The sequence below is a fragment of the Cupressus sempervirens genome, chromosome 5 (assembly GCF_028749045.1).
Source record: "Cupressus sempervirens isolate cs-2001-9-10 chromosome 5, ASM2874904v1, whole genome shotgun sequence".
NCBI classification, from domain to species: Eukaryota; Viridiplantae; Streptophyta; class Pinopsida; order Cupressales; family Cupressaceae; genus Cupressus; species Cupressus sempervirens.
The window spans coordinates 73,029,237-73,037,846 of NC_143122.1; the positions used below are offsets into that span (position 1 = coordinate 73,029,237).

At 31.0% G+C, this 8,610-nt stretch overlaps 1 pseudogene; it reads right to left on the reverse strand.

The window, feature by feature from the left end:
• Positions 1–1,566: 1,566 nt before the first annotated feature.
• On the reverse strand, positions 1,567–7,385 carry LOC149554616 (beta-1,6-galactosyltransferase GALT31A-like; annotated as a pseudogene).
• Between the last annotated feature and the right edge of the window lie 1,225 nt (positions 7,386–8,610).

Below are 8,610 nucleotides of genomic sequence, written 5' to 3' on the forward strand. Positions count from 1 at the left end.
CTCAGCTCTAATACCATGTAAGAATTTGCCTTAGGAAAGAATTCACCCAAGACCAAGGAACTCAAGCACAAGCACAATGGTAGACCAAAAGAGTATGATCAAAATGATGATATGATATTCATTCAATGTGTAAGTACACTAGGAGTGCCTATTGTTGGTAAACAGATTTGTTCTTTTCAATTTAACTCTCAAATGTCCAAATCTAAAAGAACAACCAGATACCAACAGTTGGATAATCTATCTTCATGTTGATAGATGTCCTTTGAATTGAAAGGTATAGCACCCTTATCAATGATATTCAATAAATCTTGTTTATTCCTAAACTAATTGGGTATGTTCTTAACTTGAGAATGGAAGAGGGAAAACCAAGCTAGCCCTAGACAGAACTAACTCAGGTAGATTTTAGCTCCTAAACCTAGCCAATGCCAAGAACCCACAATTCCTATGACTTCTTGATACCAATAATGCAATATGAATGTAAATTATGTAAGTGCAATGAAACTAAAATAAAAGAAGATTAAACATTCTAATCTTTGCAATAGAAACAGTTGAAGATACTCCAATCTACAACCCATTCGCCATTTGACTCAAGATGCAAGAAAGTGCTCAAAACTGAATAGAACCATGCTCTAATTGATTATAATCAGAAAAGTAATAACCAAATGCTCTGATTCAACATAAAACCTCTTTTCACATTGAACACAACAAATAAGAATACTCTGATTTTATTTGCTCACAATCTCTTTGCCAAATCAATTACAAAAATTAGAATACAAAATCCCCTAAATACATGAAATGAAATGCATGAAATAAACCACTACCTCCTCTCTACTCCAACAATACCTACTCTTGCAGAAAAAGAAGCCCCTATGACTTCTATCAAATTCCTTTTTAACATCTTCATTTTTTACTATGACCCTTCAATCACCAAAATAACTGATCCCTTTCTAATCCAATTCTTTAATCATTTCTTAATGATAATCTATTTTCAATCTTTCTGAATCCCATTCTTTTAACTTCAATACCTTGGCCATTTTAATGATATCACTCTTTTTGGGTTTAATGCAAAGGATTCCCCAAAGTTTGTGACAATCTTACGAATATTGGTACTGTTGGAATTCCTCAACTCTTTATTTCCAAAATAAGAATGGTCGATAGTGCTTTGCCATTTTTTCTTAGTAACATTTGTGTTCAAACATCTCCCTACCTTTACTTTCTTATTTGCATCGAGACATGATAATTGCGCAGTATGTGGAAAGGGTGTGTCACCATCTGCAAAGATGTGTAAGAGGCTTCAGCCTATGAGACCTTTGGTGAGTATAACAGTTAAACTTCCTTGAACAAACCTCATGAAAATGACTACATGCTGAAAACTAATTCATACTTGGAGGAACATTTTGACCATTAAGGGCATTGCCCATGTTATAACTTGATTCAGAGGTCTGTGAATTTGAAATGAAAGCAACAGCTTTGGAAATGAGACTCACTGCTTTCTTAAAAATGTGAGAACCAAAGCGACCAACATGAATTTGTCCACTAGAAGTTGCTACAAATGTTTGGAATATATTAGAAAATTGCACTCCAGACTGCTCCAACCCCTTCACCACAATGTTGATACACATCTTTCATCCTTTCAATTGATTTACAGATGCCACTATAACTCCAACCAAAGGATGCCACACAAGCATTTCTAGCTTGAGCCTTCCATTCACAATTTGGAGGAGTGCCACAACAAAGGCTTTGATCGTCAATATGCTCAACATCTAGTCCAATAAACCATGATCCCAAGGAAGCATCTTCATTGGCATATTTTGTGGAGAATTGGAAGGTTGATGGATATATAGGTTGCCAAATCTTTGGAGATTACATATAATTGTCTAGTTGCATTCCTAAAATACTTATTTCCCTCGTCACCAAATTTCCAGTATTTAGGTTCATGGTATTTGGCACCTTTCTATGCAAGAACAAGTCTAGATTTCATACAGCTAATGTAAACACATGGTTTTGTGCTAGAGTTGTCCGAAGAATACCCAAATTAATATGTACATCATCATCAACTTTAATATAGAAGTCAACATGCCATTTTGATACTGCTATTGCAAAGTATATCTGTGTCTTGGTTGATATCTCATGATAACCTTCAACATGGTTTTGTCTCATAAAGTCTCAATGTTGAGCATCCTCTGCATCAATGGCATGGTCTAAAATACCCCTTGGTGTTGCACTGTGCCTAATCACAAATCTAATTACAATGCCTTTTTCTTGTTCGATTTGTCGAAGCTTTTCCCCTTGAGGCATCCATGTTTCACAAACTAAGTCACGTCGCTTATAGCTACTGAATGCAGTATTAATTCTGATAACCATAAAAGCTTTTTTCCATTCTTATAATTTCTCACCAACTAGCTTGATAAATACTGGAGATCCATTTAGGCTATTTGCTTGTGCAGCTCTAGCTGCTGCCAGCTCCATTTCTAATGTTGAGATTGTTTTATCAAGGGTCTTGATTGCATCATGATTTTTGATACTTGACTAAGTATGTCCTTTGCTCGAATATTAGTTTCCTTACTTTTCTGCTCACAATCATTTACAAGTTCAAGATGTTGTAGTTGATGTTCATTTTCAACATAAGAATCTATCTACATCCTGCGATGCACTTGGTGACTACCTTGTAGCGGAAAATTGGAGATGGACTACGACATCAAATTTTCTACTTCTTTATTGTGATCACTATTTTGTGTCAATTGGTTCATGAATTGCATTGAACATGAAATCTTGATGTTATAAACTAATGCTTTTCCATTTGAAATCAAGATCTTGTGCATTTTCTCTTTTTAGGCAGAAAATGAGACTTTGACTTCTCCACTGGTGGGATTTTACCTTTGAAGTTCATTTTTCACTTTTTATGTTATAAGTGAGATTTGAATACATATCCACAATCATTATCCTTTTATCATAAAATCTAGAAGCCTTTGATTGAAAACTGATATCAAACACACTTGATCTTGGAAACTGCATTAATTCTAGAAATTTGAACTGTGAGACTAATCTTTGAATTTTGAACTCCTCAAAGTTAGAGAATTTGGAATGTTGCATTTTGAGTCTTCAAACTAATTCAACTTCATGAGAACACATTAGTAAAACTAGGGAACACATTAAGGGAATTTCTTTTCATGGGAGGTGAATTTTAAAGTTTAAAAATGGTGTACTGAAAGTGCACCTACAGCTGTATATAAAGGCCTCTAGAATGCTTCTAGAATGCATATGAATCATCAATATGATAAATCATACAACTAGGCACATGTCCACCAGGTGTGGGTTATCCTCCATTAAGCACAAAAGTAAGTACAATGATGAGAGGATAAACCTACAAAGGTGTAGCATGCAAAATTATGTTGTAGACAACATGTGCTAAAATGGGAGTGCAAATAACTGTGTTGTCTACATGACGACTTAGTTAATTATGCAAACTCTAGTGTTTTAGACACCATGTGTTGAATTAGAGTTGCTTACTCCAATGTTGTCAACATGACAACTCATAGGAGTACGCAAACTCCTAAGTGTCTCACCTAAGAAATAATAAAATAATACATAATAATAAAATAATGCATTAACCTAAGTGAACTTAAGTAAAGTGTAAATAGTAAATACTTATTTACACCAACACAGAGGAAACCTTTAAAGTTATGAAATCTTCAAATACAATTTGTCCCATTGGGAAATTTTGAATTATTTTCTATTTGGTAAATTTAAATTTGTATAGTGCTATATATTTAGATATTTATAATTTATTACATTTAGATAATTATAAATTTATAAATTCATAGATTTTTTAAATTTTTAACTATTAAATATGTTAATGTACTTGTCGTAGATGTACTATTGCATTCACTATCAATTCCAAGCCGCCTATTATACGGTCAACAAAATGTGAGAGTGAAAACAGTTGTCTTATGTGTAGCAGAGCAGGGCAGGGCAGGGCAGGGTCTGACCCGTAAAACAAAAGCAAAGTGATTAAATGGGCAGAGACATAACGTACAGCAGCTGAAAATCATGTATGATATTACAAGACTAGATGTACTTGCCTCTGCCCAAATAACAGAAATCAATAACAACAATAATAAACGAAAAACAGTGGGGACTTATGATCTGTATTGTCCAAGTGATGTAACAGGAAGATAGGTTTCCGTGTAATATGCGTATGTTAATGCGTGTAAGAACCTTTTTTATGTTCGTATGGTTTGGCAGTCGGAGCTTGTGACTGAAAGTTTGCATATCACATGTGTTCATGGTTTGAAATGAATGGATCAATTGAGGGATTCAATGATTGTAAGGCCATGGAAATAATTTTATTGTGTGGGAAAGGACTTAGTGGGTTTTAATAATTGTGATAACGTTTGATATTTTTTATAATATTGTATTAAATAATCATGATTTTAAAGTTTTTTTTTTTTTGGGTTGTTGTTGAGGATGAGTATCTATAATTGAAGGAAAATGTGTATACTATATTTTTAAAAATAACAAAAAATGTGTCAATAAAACAATGGGATTCTCTTAATCAAAGTTCAAAACTTCAAGACATGAGCAAGCATTTGTGACCTTAAAAATAATGTTTCTTATTAATCACATGTTTTAACTTTTGAAATTTAATGATCCTTATTAGCCCACTTTTTGACGTTGTCTCCGTACCTGCAACTAGGGTTAAGGTTAAGAGTGAAGTTAGCTAAAATATGGTTATTATAGCAAAGTTAGGATTTTTCCTAGAGTTAGAGCTAGAATAGTTGTTTAGGTTTATGTCATTACTATAACCGTGTTGAAGGTTTAAGATTTAATATTAAAGTTTATCGCAATGGAGATGATTATTTTGTAATTAAGAGGATTGTCTAATTAATTTATGTTCATACCATGTAATACATATTTTTATTCTTGTTTTCAACAACCAAAAAGACATCTCTTGAAAGTTAATGTACGTAAATAATAGGAATTATATGCTTATGTACTTAGGTTATTGTCTTTTAGAGTTAATTTTGAACTAATGGATTAATATAATATTCAGTTGATAAATGTGTGTTTTGCCCTACTCAAACTAAATTGGATATGTAAGACTGTGATATTGTTATACACTTCACCATCGTAGGGTTTTAAGCGAAGATATTTGGGAAGGATCAAGTTATATACACCAGGCGATCTAGTCAACTTGGGAACTGTATGATAGAACTGAAGAAAATGATTAGTCAACTAAAGTATGAACGCACAGTTTTATGAATGACTGGCACACAATTAATGGATTTATTTTACCAAATAGAACTCTTAGTTCGTTTGAAAGAGGACTAATTGTTATGTTACTTTGATATGCAAGTTGTAATAGTTTTAGGAAGTTAGTCAAAACTTCAATAGTTTAGGAAGTTAATTTCGGACTTGTTTTAGCATTTCATAAGTTGTAAGGACATACTCAATTTAAGACTCAGCATTGAAGTTTTGATAATGAAGGGAATCATTTTGGACCTTATTCATGTCTTGGATGCATTGGAAATAGGAATCGTTCTACTCAAATGGATTATGATGATAAGGTAGATTCTGTTACAACATTTGCAAATGGCTTGTTATTCTTTTTAAATAGAAATAGTTTTCTTCTTTGTTTTACTATAGAGCATTGTTAAAATAGGAACAAGACTTAAATGGATAATTTTTAGTAGATATAGAGATATGATAGAATTGATGGGAACTGTTTAGAATTGGACTATTTATTCTAGATTAATTAGAAGCTTTTTTCTTATTAGTTAACATCATTTCTTTTCAGCAAAGTAAGGTTTTCAATAGATTAGATAAAAACTTTGTTGTTACTTTAGATCAATGAAATAAATAGAAACATGTTAGGAATCTCTTTCAAGTTTTAAAATATAAGCAAATCAAAACTTAGAAGCTTAAGTTAGGAAAGTTCTAGATTTCTCTGAATTAGGCCGGTGATACAAGTTAGTCACTTTTCATAGCACAAAATCCCCCAATCAGTGAAGTCTCATTGAATGATCCTTATAACAGACAACCTTGTACACGCCTTGGTCGACATTTGAATAAGAAATTAAATGATGCAAATTGACAAAACAACGAATTTGCACATCAAGTGGATGCATATTTATTTTGTGCCTATCACTTTTCTATTTAAACCTATCGACCAAAAACACTATTCATTAAATAATCTACCAATTGATCAATTTTTGCCTTATTCTTTACTTCAAAATCTCTTTGGCATACCTACTATACCCTATAGTGTGATTGCTAGTTTAATTGTATAAGAAAGGATTTAGTATTTGTGTGGGTTTTAATAATTGTGATAACATTTGGTATTTTTGATAATATTGTATTATATAATCATGATCTTAAAGTTCTTATTATTGAGGATGAGCTATAATTGAATGAAATATGTATACTATATTCAAGAAGTAACAATAATGTGTTAATAAAATATGACTTGGTGCACAAGTATTGTTGTCATCTTTTTTGGGGTTATTTTGGACACCTTGGCTAAAATTATGCTAATGTGGCATCATATTTGATAATGTGACTTTCAAACTTTAGTTTTTATTTAACAAAGGTTCCTTGAAATCCTAGTTATATATAGAGGACTTGCCAAGTAAGTTGCTATAAAAATTTAGGAGTGGTTTGAAATTTTTTGCGGGGGTTATTGAGAAGTGTGAAATTAAGGTACTCAACTACCTGACCCCCTCCCCTAAATAGTTTGAAGTAAATGGGTCCTTAGGGGAAGAATTCTTGAGTATTCCATAATTGTAAGAAATAATTTTATTTTATTTTTTATTTTTAAGAAATATTAAATGATATGGTATGGTATTTTGTATGTATTATAGATCTTATGATATATACTATGTTCAAGATCTATGAAATATATTCTATATTTTTCATATTTAGATGACATCTTTCATATTTAAAACTTTGCATGATTTTAGTGGATGGATATCCATGCATGGCTTTTAATGCCTTCTTCATTTTATGCTTCGATAATTAGAGCTTATCAATGAAAGTTCTCCTTCATGTGTCTAAATGTTGTAAAGTATATGGGTTGTTAGGGGAATGATTCAATAATTGTAAAGCTATATAAGAAATATTCAAAATGATATTTTTGTCAAAAACATCTCACCATATGGTATGTTGCATGTATTATAAGATTTATGGTATATATTATGTTCAAGATCTATGAAATATACTCAAACTCTTCTAATTTAGTTGACATCTTTCACATTGTTATTTTTTCATAACTTTGGTGGAGGGTATACATGTAGTATGTGTCTATGAATAGATGTAAGAATGTTTTTATTGTTAATGTATGCTTTATTGTAGGCTTTTATAGTGAGAGCTTGTGAATTTATCTTCATCTTCTAATATTTTGTTGATAATGTGCACTCCCATACATCTAAACATTTGGTATTATATCAATAGCTCATTGGAAGGAAAAAAAACTCAATATTTTATAGTGTTAATAGTTGTGAGGATATACAAGAAATATTTTCAATTGTATAATATTTGTCAAAACTACTATATTGTTTATATATATGTTGTGTGTATTGCAAGTTGTATGATATATATTGTGTTGGGATCTGCAAAATATATTTTGAACTCTTTGGTTTAGGTAGACATATTCGTATTTGAAAATTTGCATGATTTTTTATAATGTATATATCCATGTAATACATATATATCAATGAGTGCAAGATATTTTTCTTTGTTTTTTATTTGTTTCCATGTTTGTTCCATTGTATGCTTTGATGATGTGAACTTGTGAATTTATCTTCTATCATTTAGTTTCTTATTGAAGATGTGCATCTACATGTCTAAATATCTTATTGTGAAAAATTATTAGAATTCTTTTTTAATTATATAATTTTCATGTAAGATGTATAGTATATTACATGTGAACTATAAGATATGTTTTTATTTTTCTGGACTTCTAAAAAGTTACATAGTCTTTATGGATTGGTACACCAATAATACACATATTACAACGAACATAATAATTTCTCTATTGCAATGACTACTTTGATGTATTCAAGCCATTCTTGTTAGAAGTTAGTACATGAAATTTTAATCCGTTGTCCCAATCCTATAAAATACATTTGTATGGCTTGTTTTAAACCACTAAGTGTTTATAAAGTGTATTTGAGATCACTCCTATGACTAAGTCTTCAATGATGTAAACTTATAGCATTGATGAGGATTTGGTTGTATTTAAGGCTTATTTCAGTTAATATCTTAGTTTCTTTATGAAAAAATTGTATTGGTATGGTGTTCTTCACAAATTTTGTTGTATTTTTAAGTCTTTTTTTTTTGCAATTTCACTTTTTAGTTTTATTTTTTTTTCTTTCTTAGCTTAGGGGATTTTTTTTCGGCTTGGTGTCAAGCATTTGGCTCCATGTATTTTGTTAATTTTTTCTAGTTTCAAGACTTTTTAATGTATTTTTTTGTGCCCTATGTTAGACTTATGGTATCATAAATACTTTTTAATCTACCTTGTAGTCATGGTTGAATTATTGAGAGTTTTTCCCTTTTTCCTTATGTATCCCAATGTTAGCAATTATTTTTGAGAATGAAGTCACTCCATCA